This window comes from Camelus bactrianus, chromosome 3 (assembly GCF_048773025.1).
Source record: "Camelus bactrianus isolate YW-2024 breed Bactrian camel chromosome 3, ASM4877302v1, whole genome shotgun sequence".
NCBI classification, from domain to species: domain Eukaryota; kingdom Metazoa; phylum Chordata; class Mammalia; order Artiodactyla; family Camelidae; genus Camelus; species Camelus bactrianus.
This window is the reverse complement of record NC_133541.1, coordinates 80,589,454-80,606,485: the sequence shown is the minus strand read 5'-3', so window position 1 is coordinate 80,606,485 and position 17,032 is coordinate 80,589,454. Positions and strand designations below refer to the sequence as shown.

Genomic DNA, 17,032 nt, shown 5'->3' with positions numbered 1-17,032 from the left:
AATACAAAGGAAGTGACCTGGGTCTCGTGGCTGGGTTGATGTGGAGAGGACCACGCACAGCTGGGAGTCGCCCCTCAGCTGCTCTGTGCCCGGTGTGGGAGAGAATTAGTAGAAGTCCCCGTTTCTCAGATAATTTCATTTGTGCACTTAGTTATTGTAGAGAACGAGACCTTTTAAACACTAAAATAAAAATAATTTCTTTGACAGAATTCTACATCACTGCTAGTTTTCTCAGGCTCTTAATAAGACAGAAACTCAGTTTAGGGAGACACTGAGGAGTCACTGTCCATAGACCAGACAGGCTGACATATTGTGTCACTGGTGATGTGTTCTGAGGTGAACCAGCATGTCTGGAGGGATCTTACCACCCCATCAGCATCTGCATTCCAGAAATCACAGTTACCTATCTTCTATTATCATGTACAGAGTCCAGAAGTAAATTATTTTACATCGCAGAGTTCCCAGAGATTTGGTATAATGGTTCTTGGACCAGGTTCGGTATAATAGTTCCAGATCTTCTAGTTTGTTTATTTGTTTTCTTGTAGGGGATGAGGGAGATAAGCATTCCATACTAGTTATTTCTTTATATCTTCCAACACATTTTGGCCAATCCTCCTTGATTTTTTTTTTTTTAATTTTTAAATTAAAAAGCATTGAAGTATAGTTGACTTACAATGTTCTGTTAGTTTTTGGAGTACAGTATAGTAATTCAGTTATACTGTATATATTCTTTTTCATAATAGGTTATTATAATGTATTGAATATAGTTCCCTGTGCTATACGGTAGGACCGTGTTGTTTATCTATTTTGTATGCAGTAGTTAGTATCTGCTAATAAGTGCCCCTTTCAAATGTCAGCTTTCCAGATCTCCATGTAGTCAAACGAGGCCTCCCTTGCTCCCATTTGCAGTCCATTCATGATCTGTCCCTGTTCTCCACTTAAATGAGATCTCGAGTGATTTACAAGCTCAGCTGCTATGAAAAATAGTGAGAAATTCCACATTAGCTCATGAATCCATATGGATATTTTTCCTAGTAAAAAAGCCTTTCATGATAGCATACAAATTAAAATGCCTCAAAAGGGTACACTATAGGTAGTTTTAACATGTAACTTTCTCTTTAATCTTCCTTTCATTTCCAGCTAGAACACATTTCTCTTTGACTGACTGTCTACTCTTCTGTGTTTTACACAACAGATTCCACATTCAAAGCTTGAAGAGCAATGTGCTGACAAATATATAGCTTCTTTTTTTCTTTTGACCTCTTGGTTCCAATTTTTTCCATTGGATTCCTATCCAACAATCAGCAGCAGTGTCAGGATATGTAGCCTTTAATATGAATGATCTTTGAACAAAAGAGACATTCAAAGGATCCCCCACTGACAAATTTGCTTCTGAAAAAAATGTATTAAAATTTGCTTGTTTTTAAGTAATATGTTCATATCTTTTTGCATAAGACATTAAAATCCTTACTAATGTATAATATTGATTTTTTTTCCCTGGGGTTAAGCCTAGTAACATGTTTCACTAAATAACAACGATACAGGAGAATGACAATATAGAAGTCACTGTTGTTTCTGAGGACAAGATGGCTATCATTTATTTTTGAAATAAAACATCTCCTACCATATTCTTTCACAAAAACAAGTGGTGGTAGGTTTTCCCAAGCCCATAGCCTGTAGGCCCTGATGGACATGTCCCCTTGGCCATAGCGCTTTAGTGAGTGAGATAGGCAAGGCCAGAGAAGGGCCCAAGCAGGGTTCTCAGAGTGACAGGCCCAAGGCAAGTGTCCACTTGTGCAGAGTTTAAGTGCTGTGCTGTAACAAGTTGGAGGATGGACAGTGACAACCGAGAGATACAGTGATAAATGAGGATGGAGCGCTGAACTCTACAGTGACTAGATTGTAATCTGTTAGGATCACTAGTCCTGAAGGATCTCAGGTTTCCTTTTACTGTGAAACCTTAAAAAAAAAAAATTAACTGTAACCAATAATGGTATGGGGGTCACATTTTCATATTCTGGAATGATTCTCAAGGAGGGATCACCAAAGAGAAAAGATGTTTTAAAAACATTTCATTTATCTGTTAAAATTCAAAGGATACAAAAGATATTCAGTGAAAAATAAGTCTTTCTTGTGCTCTTACCCCAGCCATACAGTTCTTTCTAAAGGCAACCAGCATGACCAGTTTTGTGTATATCTTTTCAGAGGTAGTTTTTTGCATTTACCACTTAAATAAATAAATATATATGTTTATATTGGTAAGTAGATAGATACTGTTACACACTTTGTTTTTTCCCCACTTAAGATAACTTGGGGATTCTACACCATCTTGGTACATTTAAAGTTGCCACAGAAAATATTTTTTTTCTTCCATTCTCTGTTTTTCCTGATTGTTGAACAGCTGTATTTAAAGGTTGAAGAAACAGGATTTCACATGCTGTCCAAAAATCTGTAAAACTTTTGTATTGTATTTTCTATATTTCTTCTTTAAGCACTACCTTCTGATGATTTACTATAAAATTGAAGAATTAGAAATTCAAGATCATCTCATCTGGAAGCATATTTAGATTCAATTTCTAGTCAGTCGTAGTCTTCACTAAGTGAATAAAATGCATAGATAGTCAAAGATAAAACCTGAGTAGACTATTCCATTGAGACTTGTGGCGGAAAATACTCCATCAGAATTTCCCCAATATTCCTGATGGTGAAAATCATCTGAGGCACTCTGTAAATGAATAGTTTCCCAGGCTTCTCCTGGCCTAGGAAATCTCACTCAGTGGGTCTGGAGTGGGGGCTGAAGATTTGTAGTCCTAACAAGTATATTTTAAGTTACTGCATTAGTTATCTATCACCTTAAATTACCTCAAACTTCATGGGTTAAACAACCATCATCAGATATTATCTCTTACGGCTTTTGTGGGTCAGTTGTTCCAACAGGTCATAGTACAGGTGGTCCATCTCTCCTTCATGATGTCTGGGGACCCAGCTGGAAGACTCAGGTTGGGGCAGGAAGCACCTGAGGGCTGTGCACTCACAGACAGATGATGCTCATTGTCAGCTGAGGGCCCAGATGGGACTGTCAGCCAGAACCCCAACACGTGACCTCTCTGTGTTGCCTGGGCTTCCTCACAATATGGTGTCTGTGTCTCAAGGACAATTGTCCTCAGAGATGGGGGGAGGAAATATGGCAGAAGCTGTATCATTACTGTGTCCTAGCCTCCAAAATTTACTTAGCATCACTTTGACCATATGCCCTTCTCCGCTGATTGGGGCAGTGACCTCTCCTCTCTCTCTCCCCTCAGTTCAAGGGAACAAAATATAGACCCCACCTCTTGGTGGGAGGAGATCAGTCACATTGTAAGAAGAGCATGTAGGATGGGATAAATATATAGATGGGGCCATCTTTGGAGCCATTCTGTCTCAGGGCACTCAATGGCCCCAGCAGTTCATATTCCTTCATGTGTAGAATATACTCACCCCCTCCCTTCCCCTCCGCAGAGACCCCCAAGTCTCATCCCATTACAGCATCTATCTCAGGGTTGAAGGATAGAAGGTGGACTCTGGTGGCTAGCCTCCTAGATTGCCTGTCCCCAGGAGCCTCATGTCACCTGGTATTCATGCCTTTGTGTGATCTCCCACGTTGGGTCAGGCTGACCCACGTAGCAGAAAGAATACAGCAGAATTGTCAGTGTGTGACTTCCAAGGGCAGGTTATAGAAGGCATAACAGCTTTTGCTTGGTCTCTTGTTGCTTGCCCTGGGGGCAGCTGGCCTCCATGCTGTGAGGATACTCTGCAGCCCTGTGGAGAGGTCCACGTGGAGAGAAACTGAGGCTGTCTAACGACAGCCAGCACTAATTTGCCAGCCTTGTGAGTGAGTCACCTTGAAAGCAGCATCTCTTCTCCAGTCAAGCCTTCCAACGACTGCAGCCCCAGCGGATGTCTGCCTACATCCCCTGGAGAGAGTCTGAGCCAGAACAGCCAGCCAAGCCTCTTCTGAATTCTTGTCCCTTAAGCCACTGTGTTTTGAAGTGATTTGTTTCACAGCATTAAGTGACTAATCCAGCTCCCTAGGTAAATCTCATCTTCACTAAAATTTGAGAACCCTGGCTGAAGACTTTACTGGTTATGCAGCCAGAGGTCCAGGCAGAGGCCAGGAGGAACACCTTTCATCATTGTAAACAGTCTTGTTAGAAGTAAAATCTGTCCATCTGAAATGTACAGTAAGGGTTCTGCATCTTACTTTTGAGATATGGCATGAAACAGGGTGTAATTTTGCCCTAGAAGGAAGTAGGGGGATTTAGCCACATTTCCAAGTATTTTAAACAAAAGCAGTTCTCGATGGCAGGTCTTTCAGGAAGAAATCTCCATCATGGGCAATTTTATCCTCAGATTTTGATTTGAGTTGGTACATGTCTTGGCAGGTATTAACTCTGGATACCTTCAGGAATAGAACTCAAGAACACCGTGTTTAACTTTGTTACTCCTGAGATTATGTCTCATGCAAATAATAGTTTCCACAATTGTGCAGGTTGTTTTTCCTGCAGGCTGAGTGTCAGTTAGTAATTATTCTCTCAGGGAAAGTCTACTAGGCTGATTCAGCTTCTCATGTCTTTCTAATCTGCCAAGCAGTGGGGCTGTGTGTTTTTGAAGGAGTGGATACCATCTTCCTGTGAGAGAGTTTATGGTGGTATCAGCCACAGAAGGTATTGCCAGTACTGTAGGTCAGCAAGTTTTTGAAATATCAAACAATTCTTAAATATTCCATGATTTCTTCCTTTGGAAAAGGAGAACTGAAATGCTGGACATGGTATTTTCCTACAGTAGGAATAGTATAAAAAATTTTAAAAGATAGAATAAATTCAGATTTAAAGGATAGAATAAATATAAAAAGTTCTCCCAGAGATAGTGAGAGAACTAAAGAATTGGGAATGAAAACTCAAGAGTAAACTAAATATTACACTTATGTCAACTATTGGCTTTGACTTTTTTATCTATAGCTTTTGTGCCTCTTACTGCTGCCTAACATTCACTCTGTTAGGGATCACTGTGCACACCCAGCCTGTGGGATGCTGGAGGATTCGTGGCTCTTTAATACATACTCTTTGACATGAAGTATCTTGTAGAAAAAAACAGAGGCACACACAGAGTTGTCTATGATATGAGCTCCTAGGTGATAAAAATGATAAATGAGTGCTTGGATATCCAGAAAGGAGGTTGCTTGAGGGTTGGCCCTTAAATAATAGCTGTGAGTTTTGCAAGTTGTGAAAATAATACATATTTATTATAGAAAATCAAACCAATACAAATAGGCAAATAGAAGAAGAAAATCTGTTGTCTGACCACACAGAAATAACCACTGTTAACAGTAAAGTTTATATAGCCTTTTACTCTTTATTCTATTTATCTAGATATTATCAATGAATTAATTACATTTTAAAAATAAAATTGGGATTACATTATATACAGTCTATTTTTTCTTAACATATAGCGAACATATTTCTATATCAATAAATGTCTGTATAACATTAAAGATGACTGCATATCTTATTATTAAATGTTCTAGTGAACATTTAGATTTTTTCCAATTTGTCCCATTAAAAACACTGGTAATATAAACATTCTTTTAGCCAACTTTTTGTGTGCATCTATTATTTCCTTAGGATAAAATCCTAAATATGAATTTCTGAATAAAAACGTGTGTAAAATATTAGATCTTGTTGACATTTGCTTTCCAGACAGGTTGTACCAGTCACACTTGGATATGTATAATTTTGATAGCAGTGGTGGAGAAGGAAGACATGCCAGGCACAGAGAGTGATAGGAGAAATGGATTAACATAAAGTGTTTAGGAAGTTTGGCTGAAACACAGATTCTGTGCAGCATAGTGGCAGAGAACATGAATGGGAAGGGTGCTAGATTACCGAGGGCTAGAGTGCCCAAGCTGGGATTTTTATACCTTCTTCAGCAGGCAATTGAGAATCACTGAAGTTCTGAAAGAAGACAGTGACATAATTAAAATAAGGCTTTTAAGACATAGTGACATAATTAAAATAAGGCTTTTAAGACACTATTCTTAAAAATTCTGCAAAGTGATACTGTCAGAAAGACCACATAGTAGGTCAAACTTCAGTGGTGGCAGAGAACAGAACATTGTCTAAGAATAGAAAATAAAGGAAGAGCACGTGAAACATTTGGAATGTGAGAAAGGAGGCAATGTCAAAGGTCACTATACGGTTTGGGGTCTACTTGGAAATGATAATGATAACCATTAAATGGGTTAATGGGAGCCACTGGGTTATAAAAGAAGAAAGAGCTGCTGGAGGAAGAGGAAGATAATAAGTTCTGTTTGAGATATTTTATATTTAAAGTGTTGGTAGTCGATTCAGATAGAGATCCCTGGAAAATACTGGACTTTAACTTGGGAGAGAGATCAGGCCTGGAGAAAGAAAGGTTTAGATGTGGCCTTAGAAATTTTGTTGTTGTTTAGGCTATTGGATTGATGAGATCTGTGGAAGGAAAGATAACAAGAGAATTCAGCTGAATTGCAATGATTGTATGCATGCACCACAGAGGCTGAGGGAAAAACCCCCACAAAGAATTAGACATATCAGTGACAATGCCTGCACAGCATTAGTACCTGTTTCCAACATCTAGACCCGAAAATGTCATAATTCAAGGGGCTTTGGGTAAAGTACACAGAAGGGTCTAGTTGTAGGGAATAATTTGCCCTCAGTTAGCACTGCTCTGGTTCAGCCTAATAAATCTTAGAAGAAAAACCTGAAAGGAGCAAACTATATCCATAAAACCTAACGGCATTCCAGAACAAATCTCAAGCACATTTATAAGAATACAAAAATATCCAGTACCTTAAAAGGTAAAATTCACAATGGCTAGTAAATCCAGTAAAAAAAATTACGAGGCATGCACAGAAACAGGAAAATACAGACCATAATAGGAAATAAACCAAAACTGACAGAGATGTTAGAATTAAAGACAAGGACATTAAAATACTAGTTGCTCAAAAGATTAGGTAGAGACATTAAAGATCTGAAAAAGACCCGAACTAAACTTCTAAAGATGATGAAAACTACAGTGTAGGATAAAAATACTTTGCTTGGATTAATTGCAGATTAGAAATTGCAGAGGAAAAATTAGTAAACTTGGATGATGTAGAAATAGAAACTATTTGAAATGAAGCACAGAGAGGGGAAAGGATAAAACAGAAATGAACAGAACATCAGTGAACTGTGAGATAATAAAAGCTTCAAGCTGGTTAATATATGTATAGTTAGTGTCCAAAGGAGAAAAGAGAGAGATGAGGATACAAAAAATATTCAAAGAAAAAATGACCGGGAATTTCCCAAATTTGATGATAATTACAAACTCACAGATCTGAGAAGCTCAATGAAACTCAAGTACAATAAACATGAATAAAAACATACCATGGCACAACATATTCAAGTTGCTCAAAACCAGTGACAAAGAGAAAATCTTAATAGCAGCCAAAAGAAAAAGACATGTTACACATAGAAGGACAAAGATCAGGCTATAGCAGATTTCTCATAGGAGGCAATGCAAGCAAGAAGACAATGGAACAACTTTTTAAAGTACTGGGGAAAGAATATGTCAACCTAGAATTCTGTGCCCAGGGAAAATATCTTTCAAAAATGAACACAAAATAAAGATTTTTAAAGATACACAAAAGCTGATAGAATTCATCCAGCAGACCTGCATTTTAAGAAATTTTAAAGCCAAGTCTTCAGGCAGAAGGAAAATAAAACCATTTGGAAATACAGGTCTCCAGAAAGGAATAAAGAGCCCCAGAAATGGTGAACACATGGTACATATATAAATGTTTTCTAATTACTTAACCTTTTAAAAATAATAATTGACTGTTTAAACAAAAATAATGCCATGCAATGTGGAATTGGTAACGTATGTAACAAAAATAGCACAAATGTTGTGAGGGTAAAAATACAAGTATACTGTTATAAGGTTCATATACCATACATAAAATAACATGACTTGGAGGTGTATTCTACAAACCCTAAGGCAGTCACCAAAATTAGCCAAGTAAAGGAGCTATTATAGAATCATAAAATAATTAATTCAAAAGAAGGAGAAAAAGAGGACAAGGAAACAAAGCACAGATGAAACAAAAAAAAACAAATCGCAGAAAGATAGATTTAAACTTTAACTCTGTCAATGATCACAATAAGTGTAAATGGTCTAAATAACATGATGCAGAGGAAAATAATTGCCATCGTGCATAAAAAAGCAAGATGAAACTATACACTTCCTGCAAGAAACACATTTCAAGGACACAAATAGCTTAAAGTAAAGAATGGAAAAAGATTTCTGTGCTAACACTCACCACAAAAAGTTGGAGTGGCTATATTAATATCAGACAAAGTAGATGTTAGAGCAAAGAATATTACCAAGATAAAAGTTGGTCATTGATTAGGAGTTTGGAATTAATAGGTACACATTACTATATATAAAATAGATAAACAACAAGGACATACTGTACAGCACAGGGAAATATATTCAGTTTCTTGTAATGAGCTGTAATGGAAAAGAATCTGAAAAAATACATATGTATATATATGTTTAAGTGAATCACTTCACTGTACACATGAAACTGACATTGTAAACTATACTTCAATTAAAAATAAGAATTATAAAAATTTTTTTTAGAAAGGTCATTTCCTAAACTTAAAGGGGTGGACTCATCAAGAAGACATGATGATCCTAACCTATCTGGCTTGAACACCAAGGACACGTGATCTCACAGGCCAGGAAACGCCGAGGTATCTGGTTCCAGGGTTGGCTAGTTCAACAGCCTGAAGACATCAAGACAGGTTATTTCTGCATTTCTGCCCTGCTATCCCCAGGATGTCAACTTGGTCCTTAGACTGGCCTTTCTCATAAATGCAAGTTGGTTGTCATCATTCTAGGAGTCACTCCAGTGGAAGAAAAGAAACCTCTTTTTGTCCCAGTTACCCTCAGCAGACTTCCCTCAAGTGTCATTTATCAGTGCTGGGTCACTTGTCCACTTGGAAACCAAACCAAACACTGACAAGGGGCGTGGTATTACTAATTGGTTTAGACCAGCATTCAGCAAAATATTTCTATAAAGGGTCAGAGGGCAAATGTTATAGTTTTGCAGGCCATATGCTTTCTTTTGTAACTACTTGATTCTGCTATGCAGCATGAAAACATTTATCAATGATACGTAAAGATGACATGGTTGTAGTATATTTTTATATACAGAAGAAGCCAGTAGGCTGGATTTGGCTTGTGAGCCAGTGTTTGCTGACTCCTGACTTAAACTAATTAGCTAGGGTGGAGACAGGGCTCCCCTCCTTGAGGGTTGGATACTTAAACAAAATTAGTGTCCTCTAATCTAAGAAGTTGGAAGGAGTGGCTGTTGGATGGGTAGTCAGCAGTATCTGTCACATACTGTGTCCCTGTCTCTTCCACAGTCCATAGCAGTTATTCCATGCTCAGTAAACACTGATTGAATGAATGATGAATGACATATATGCTAATACAGTGAATGAGCATCTCTGCAGACAGACCTAGGCTTTGATAGGAAATTGTTTCCACAGTCGCACCTCTTTGCCCCAGGGCCTTGCAATCCCTTGAGATAAGATTCTTTCTCCTTACAATTCTTTCGAGATACAACTTGGGTGAGCTAGAAGGCAACCAGGTGAAGAAGAGAGATCGTGGTGTTGAAGGGACATCCTTGCACCTCCAAGATGATGTCTTCACCTCCCTCTAGTCCCTGACATCAAAGCTTCCCAGCAGCAGCAGCACAAATAATAAATTAAAAGTAAAAAGATCAAGCATGGCAGCACATGGCTGAAAGGGTGAATTATGATGTTAGGGAGCGAGAGAGAGCCTCCCACCGCTTTTTAAACTTAGAGTTATATTTCTTCTTCCCTTGGTGAGGAAACACAGTTCTGTTATTTCTGCAAATGCATTCTTTCTATACTGAATATAAACATGCTATGAAAATATGTGTGCCTGCTAGGATGATTCATTTCCCCCAAACATCTAGCAATTGGGGGAGTCATGTCACCCTATATAACTGCAGGTTTGGGGCGCCCCTTCCTGCAGCTAGCCAGGAGTTATCCTGTTCATGTTTGTTGTTCATCCGTCCAGGATCCTGAGGAATTCTGAGTCCGGGAGGCACTTTGCCTAAGAACTGACAAATCGGTAGCAGGCTTTAAATGATTTTATTACTGGGGGTGAATTCTAGGAAAGGAAACCTCAGGGTCGATTATAAAAATAGTGTGTTTATAGAAGTAAAAGCTTTCAGGAGTGTTGCCTTTAACAGCAATGGAAAAATCCCAAACCTACTAAAGATGTCAAGTCCAGCTCCAGGCTCCTTTCCCCTAAGTGCAAGGACATTTGTAGTAAGAGGCAATATACAGTACTATATATAAAATAGATAACCTACTGTATAGCACAAAGAACTATATTCAGTTTCTTGTAATGAGCTGTAATGGAAAAGAATCTGAAAATATACATACGTATATGTATAACTGAATCGCTTTGCTATACATCTGAAACTAACATTATAAATTGACACTTTAATAAAAAATGAGAGTTAAAAAAAAGACCTGGGGAACACAGTGGCCTCTGGGCTCAGCTTTCTGGGTTCAAATTTCAGCTCTGTTGTTCACTAGCTTTATGACTTTGGTCAAATTGATCAAACTCTCCAAGCCTCCATCTACTTAACTTTAAAATGGGTGTGATAGTAGCATCTACCTCATAGAGGTACGATGGATAGAGTCCATCTGGGTAGAGTGCAAAGGAAGGGCACGTGACTGAACTGAGAGAGAGAGGTACAGGGACGATCCTGTCACAGTAGGGCGGGGAGGGCCCCAAACGGTGCTCCAGGTGTTACACCTTCTTGTGCTTATGCTCGCTCCCCAGCCTTAGTTGGCTTCCTAGGAACACAGAATTCTCTAAATGGAGAAAAAAACGAAGTGTATTTCCTGGGCAGCCTGGCTTAGGAAGTGAACAAAGATGTGAATAGTTTCCTTCTATCTGGGCCGCTCATTTGATGAGGCCAATAGAAGTGGGATTCTAGGTGGAGCAAAAGTGGGTTCCCACTCTGGTCGTCTGGGCTGAGGCCTTCTGTGTGAGGCTTTTAAAGATTTTGTTCGCTTTTCCATTTTCTCGTCTCTTTTAAAAAAAACTAATTCCTAAATCTGTGTCTTAACCTAGTGTAAACATTGGTTTTCTCAGACAACAATAGGAAATATGAGCCAATCTGGGGAAAGCTTGAATGAATAGCATAAGCACTATTTGTGAAACATTTTACAGGATGTTAAATTCCATGAATATGATAAATAATAATACATATTCATATTCTACTCGAGTCTTTTAATTTCAACTACTTAAACCACTCAAATTTACATAAATATGTGTTCAGTTTCCTGAATACGTGGTTCTCTTCAGTTGAGGATGACTATTTTCATCACTTTTCCCATATTAGATTGATATATTTATCATAACCCATGCTTTCAGGACATCGCACAAGGGTTTCCTTCTAAAATCTTGTTCTCATGGCTTCTTGAATTTGTGTTGCTTCAGTTCACAGCAGCCAAGGTGGGTAGAGTCACTGTCTCCAAAGTTGCTGAGATACTGTAATTCTCTGTCCTTTCTGAAAAGAATATTAAGTAAGGAGTTTACTGTGGTTCCTGGTGATAGCAGATGTTCTCTGTATCATATGCCATAAGTTACCTTTAATTCCTTTTTTTCCTTCTTTTATGTTTGCTGATTGAAGATTGAAGTATATTTCACATACACGTTTCTATCTGTTTAAACATGCAGGACACACATGGTGGAGAAGGGAGGCTGAATGCTTAGGGAAGAAGGCCTGGTGCCAAGGCCCCCCACTGTCTGTTGATGGTATGGTCTTGACAAAGTCACTTTGTGTCTCTCAGTTTTATCTGTAAAGTGAGAATAATTTTATCTTCCCTATTGTGGATTAGTTGAGAGTATCAAGTTAAAATCTTTATGTGAAACTTCTTGTTAGTATTTGTTTAGCTACGCTGGGCTAAATTTCTCAGTGATCTTTGCTAGTGATCTGTCTAGCAACCCAAAGCGCCCATTGCTTAACTCAATACTTCCTTGCAACAGCAAGAAAAATAATTTCTTCTCAAAGGAGTTGATTTTCCTGCCCCCAAGGTTGTGACCTCTAATACCTCCGTCACTGTTCAGATATTAAAGTGTAAGAATTCTGCTTAGTCAGATTCTGTCTCTCTATTCTTTTCTTTCCCCCTGGTTTTACAACTATGATTTTATTCTTTGCTTTCCTCTAGTAACTTCAGAATGGCTTCTGTAATATCATAAAATATCAGAATTAAAATAACAATTCCCCACTTTCCTGGAGTCTTTTCCTTGAGGGAAGACTTTAGTTGGAGGTTAACCAAATCCAGGATCAGGCTTTCTTTTTGTCAATTTCCGTGTCTCACTTTGTTCCTGATGTAACAGTGACATCTTGTTCAATCTGCATAAGTGGCTGTGCAGAAGAGGAAATTGCAAAAGGAATACGAATCACTATTATGCCTTTCACTAATTTATGCATGTGGGGTTCATTTCCTCCAGCAGAGTCCAGGATTAGAAGTGATGGATGCCTCCCAGGGGCCCCAATCCATCATTAGTCAAATACTCTGCCTCCTCCTCAAGGAATAGCCTGATTTTTTGAGATGCTTTTTTCTCTCCTTATTTTCTTTACTGTTTCTTGCTTGCAAGGATTACTTTTTTCAACAATCTGGGCTTCACTGTGACCCCGAATAAGGAAATCATTCATGAATGCATTTATCCATTCATTTATTTACTCAATAAAAATGCATCAAAAACCTACTTTGTGCTAGACCCTCTACAATGCACTAAAAATAGAAAAGTGAAGAAAAGTTCCTTCTAGCCATCAGGATTTCCAGTTTTGGGGAGGCACTGAACAGATAAAACAATGCTTAGACTACTTGAAGAGAAGACTGTCTTTATATTATTGCTATGGGAAAATAGTCACAGCAAATCTTGTAAAGTTCTTACCATGTGCCAGGCACTGTTCTAACTTCTTGATATGTATTAACTCATTTAATCCACACAACAACCATATGAGGCAGATACAATTGTACCTACTTTTATAATTGAGAAAATCAGGTACCTGGTATTTGACCAATTTGTCCAGGGTCATGGAGCTGACCCCCCCCCCCTTTTTTTTGTTGTTTTTAAGGAACGGGTTACTGAGGGAAATAAATCCCTGCTACTGCTGTTGGTTAATGGGTTGTGATTAGATTGATAACACTACTGTGGTTTGGGCACAGGGCTGTCCTTAAGGTATGGGTATTTACCCTGGTGCTCATCTGGGGAGGTATCAGAGTCTGGAAGGAAGGCAGAACTTGGCTCCAGAGGAGGAGACATTCCTGCCTTTCTGTGAGTCTTGCTTTTCTGGGCTTGGACTCGTACACGCCCAAATACAACTCAGGATGCTCCTGCATAGGAGTGGGTGCGGCTGCTACCTCGGGCAGCCTGGGAGTTCATCAGGAAGTTGGCCCTAATAGGAGCCTGGGACCATGGGCCAGGGCCTGTGGGTTCCCAGAAGGGCTATTCTAAAGAACAATAATAACGACCACCACAACTGGGCCGATAAAGATCATCATCATCACCATATGATCATAGCTAATACTTATCGAGCACTTCTCCAGCAGACAGTGCTGCTCAGTACTTCGCATACATTAGTTCTGGTCTTCCAGCCATGCAATGAGACAGATATGATTTGCATTTACAGATGAGAATCCTGAGGAGCAGAGAAGTTCAATCATTTGCTCAGGAGTACACTAGTAAGTGAAGAAGTTGCCCCAGGGAATTAAGGATGAGGCTTGTGGTCATGCTCGGGCCAGAAATATTAAGAGCAGGACAGGGCCTTCATGCCGGGGGGACACTGGCAGCCCGTGGCCCAGGCCTGCTGTGGCGACCAGGAACTGTGGATATCAGCTCAAAGCGGGCCTTGGGAGCTGGGGCAGTGAGGAGGTTGGAGGTGGCAACATTGGCACAGGCACTGGCCCACCTATGATGACAAAGGACATGCTGAAGCAGAGCCGGGAGACGGGCAGCTGTGGCCAGAATATGCTCATGTCAGGTACCTGCTGGGACCACCTGGGTGGAAGGAGAGGAAAGGTCCTAAGAGAATGCAGGAGGGGGCTACTAGCTCGCAAAAGCTGCATCTATATCAGTGTGTTTCCAGCTCACCAAATATTTATTGAGCATCTGTTATGTGCCTGGTGTTGTTTTAGAAGCTGGGGCTTCAACAGTGGAACTGAGGTCACAAAAACTCCAGTCTTCACAGAACTTATGTTTGCCTAGGGAAGAAATCCAATGAAGAAGATAGATAAGTAAGCTACAATATACGGTGTGGTCAGTAGTGATATGTGTGACAGAGATAAAGCAGGAGTGGGGGACGGGAACTGAGAGTGTGTGTGGGTGTGGGGGGAGGGGCTGCTGTTTTAAAGCGAAAGTCCGAGGAAGGCCTCACTAACAATGTGCCATTTGTTAACATTCTCGGGTGAAGGCGTTGAGAGATGAGCTGCACCCCTAGGGGAGAGGGTGACAGGTAGAGAAGGTAAGAAGCATAAACCCTGAGGCAGGAGAGTTCCTTGCCTGCTCCAAGAATGGCAAGGAGGCCATTGTGGTGGCCGAAGTGGAGGGAACTGGGGGCAGGAGAGCAGGGGAAGGGGACTGAGAAGTAGGGGCGGGAGGCAGGTAAGTTAGGTTCATATAGATGATTGTCAGAATCTTTCCTTTTGTTCTGGATGATATGGGAAGTTAATGCAAGGCTTCGAGAGGACATCATCTAATGTACATTTTAAGAGCATCACCCTGTCTGCTGCATTGAAAATAGGGGGTCGAGAGAGGAAGCAGGTAGGTTACACAGGCTACACAATAATTAGGTGAGAGATGATGGTAGATTGGACCAAGGTGGTAGCAATGGAGGAGATGAGTAGTGATCAGATTTTGGGTATCATCTGAAGATAGAGACAAAAGGTTTTGCTGCTGGATTGGATGTGAGATATGAGCTGAAGAGAGGAGTCTAGGATGAATTCTGTGTTTTTGACTTGAGCCTATGAAAGAATGGTCTTGCCACATTCTGCAGAGGGAAAGACCAGGAAGAGAAGGTGTGTGGAGTGTAGGGTCAGGGCTCAGGCTTGAACATGTTAACTTGGGAGCCTGTTCAACACGCAGGTGTTGACACGTGCTCATGTGTGCCCAAGACCCGTAGAGACTGGAGAATACGCTGAACTGAATCAAGTCAACGAAAGTAAAAATGTATTTATAATTCTGAGAAGTGACAGACAGACAAAGCCAGTTCTGGCAATTTCATAAATTTTCATCAATTCACTGATGTTGCTTCCAAGTTCTGGTTTTGATAAATTCATGGTGGGGGAGGGCTTTGGCAGGGGAAGTCCCTTAGCAGGGTGGTGAGCAGGGTGTATCCCCACGAGAAACATCTGAAAAAGGAAACAGCAATATTATGCACGTAAATAGTCTTTTTCCTCTCCATTTTCCATGGTACCAGTAACCCTTCTGAACCTTGCAACCAGTTAGTATACTTTACGGAACCTCCTTTACTTTCACTATTTGAAAGTCCAAGTTCAGTCATAGTCTGTTACTCATGTTGAGAAGGCTTGTGGGTTAAGACTTCTGATAGATCTGGTTTTACTGTTTACTCTCCTTTCCACCTTTAAATGGGTTATCACCTTCTCAAAAGGTGAATGAACTCAGTGATTTGGTGCTATACTTTGTGTAATATTTTGAGGCCACTGAGTCTGACTGGATTAATAGTAAAGGGGTGAAGGATACAACAGGGCCAAATTTTGGAAATTCCTTTGGCTAAAACATGCTTCTCTCTTGGATCAGATAAATATAACTACACTTTGGAAACCCAGGAGAGTTCATGCAGCCTCACCCAGAAGGGTTGCTATTTACTCCATAGCAGAGATGTATCAATTATTTGGATTTCTGAGGCAGTGAGTTTTGATTTGTTACTGATATCCCTATAGCTACAGACAGAGGAAGTCCCTTTCTATATGATGGAAGAGGTCCAAAATATTTGCAAGTCAAAAATTACCTTCTGCTATTAGGCATGAAATTTTAACCATAAAATGTATTAAGGCATTGTTTCTATAAGGCCATTATACCTCAGTGCATACTTATTTTTTATTAGATTCACACTTTGGGCATGCTGCTTTATTAGAATACTTTATTTAGCAAGGTCCTAAATATTGCACTTGGAGTCAGTAACTTTTGAGACCAAGAGATTGGTGAGAGTTTCTAAATAGTGAGCCAACCATTGAAGGTAGGATGTTATATCTGGGCTGTTGTGTCTCAGAAGAGAACCTGGGCAGTAGAAAGTGACTGGGTACCTGGAGATCAGGTTTTAATGGGACCGGGGGTGACAGCAGAACAGATGAATGTAGTGGAAGATGAGCTTCGCCTACTTAAAACTTTGCCGCAAACCAGCCTTGATCAACATGCATGGCTTGCTTTAGAGGAAAATCAAATTATACCTTGTTTAGTCCCCGTAAATCATGGCTCCTGATGAAAACCCAGAGAGAGCAGAGGAAGTTGGGCCATTCAGCCTTGAAATCAGAGCTCCAGTTGTCAAAGCCATTTATAAAAGCCAACACGAGAGCAGACGTCACTACTGAAAAGATCGAAGGGAGATTTCCCTGGTAGAAGTTCCAGAGAAGAGTCTCTGTTTAGCATTACCATTCTGTAGCATGTGTGTGCTGTTCACCAAGTTGCTAAAAGGAGCAAACAAGGTGAAAGGTAATGCCTGTGAATCTGTCCTCACAGCATGTCTGCATTTGTGCTTGATTCCTTTGGTCTCTCACTGGTAGGAGGATCACGGGTGGAGAGAAGTTAAACGTCCCAGGGCTATCAGCTAGTGTGAGAGTCAGGGAGAGAATGCATACCTTCGTGGTCAGGGACACACCAAAAGTGGCAAGAACTT

General features: G+C 40.0%; 1 long non-coding RNA gene across 4 annotated transcripts in view; it reads left to right on the top strand.

Annotated features, from left to right (window-relative positions):
- Positions 1-17,032, top strand: part of LOC141577068 (uncharacterized) — a 401,469-nt gene that overhangs the window by 177,044 nt on the left and 207,393 nt on the right. The window lies entirely within an intron of this gene.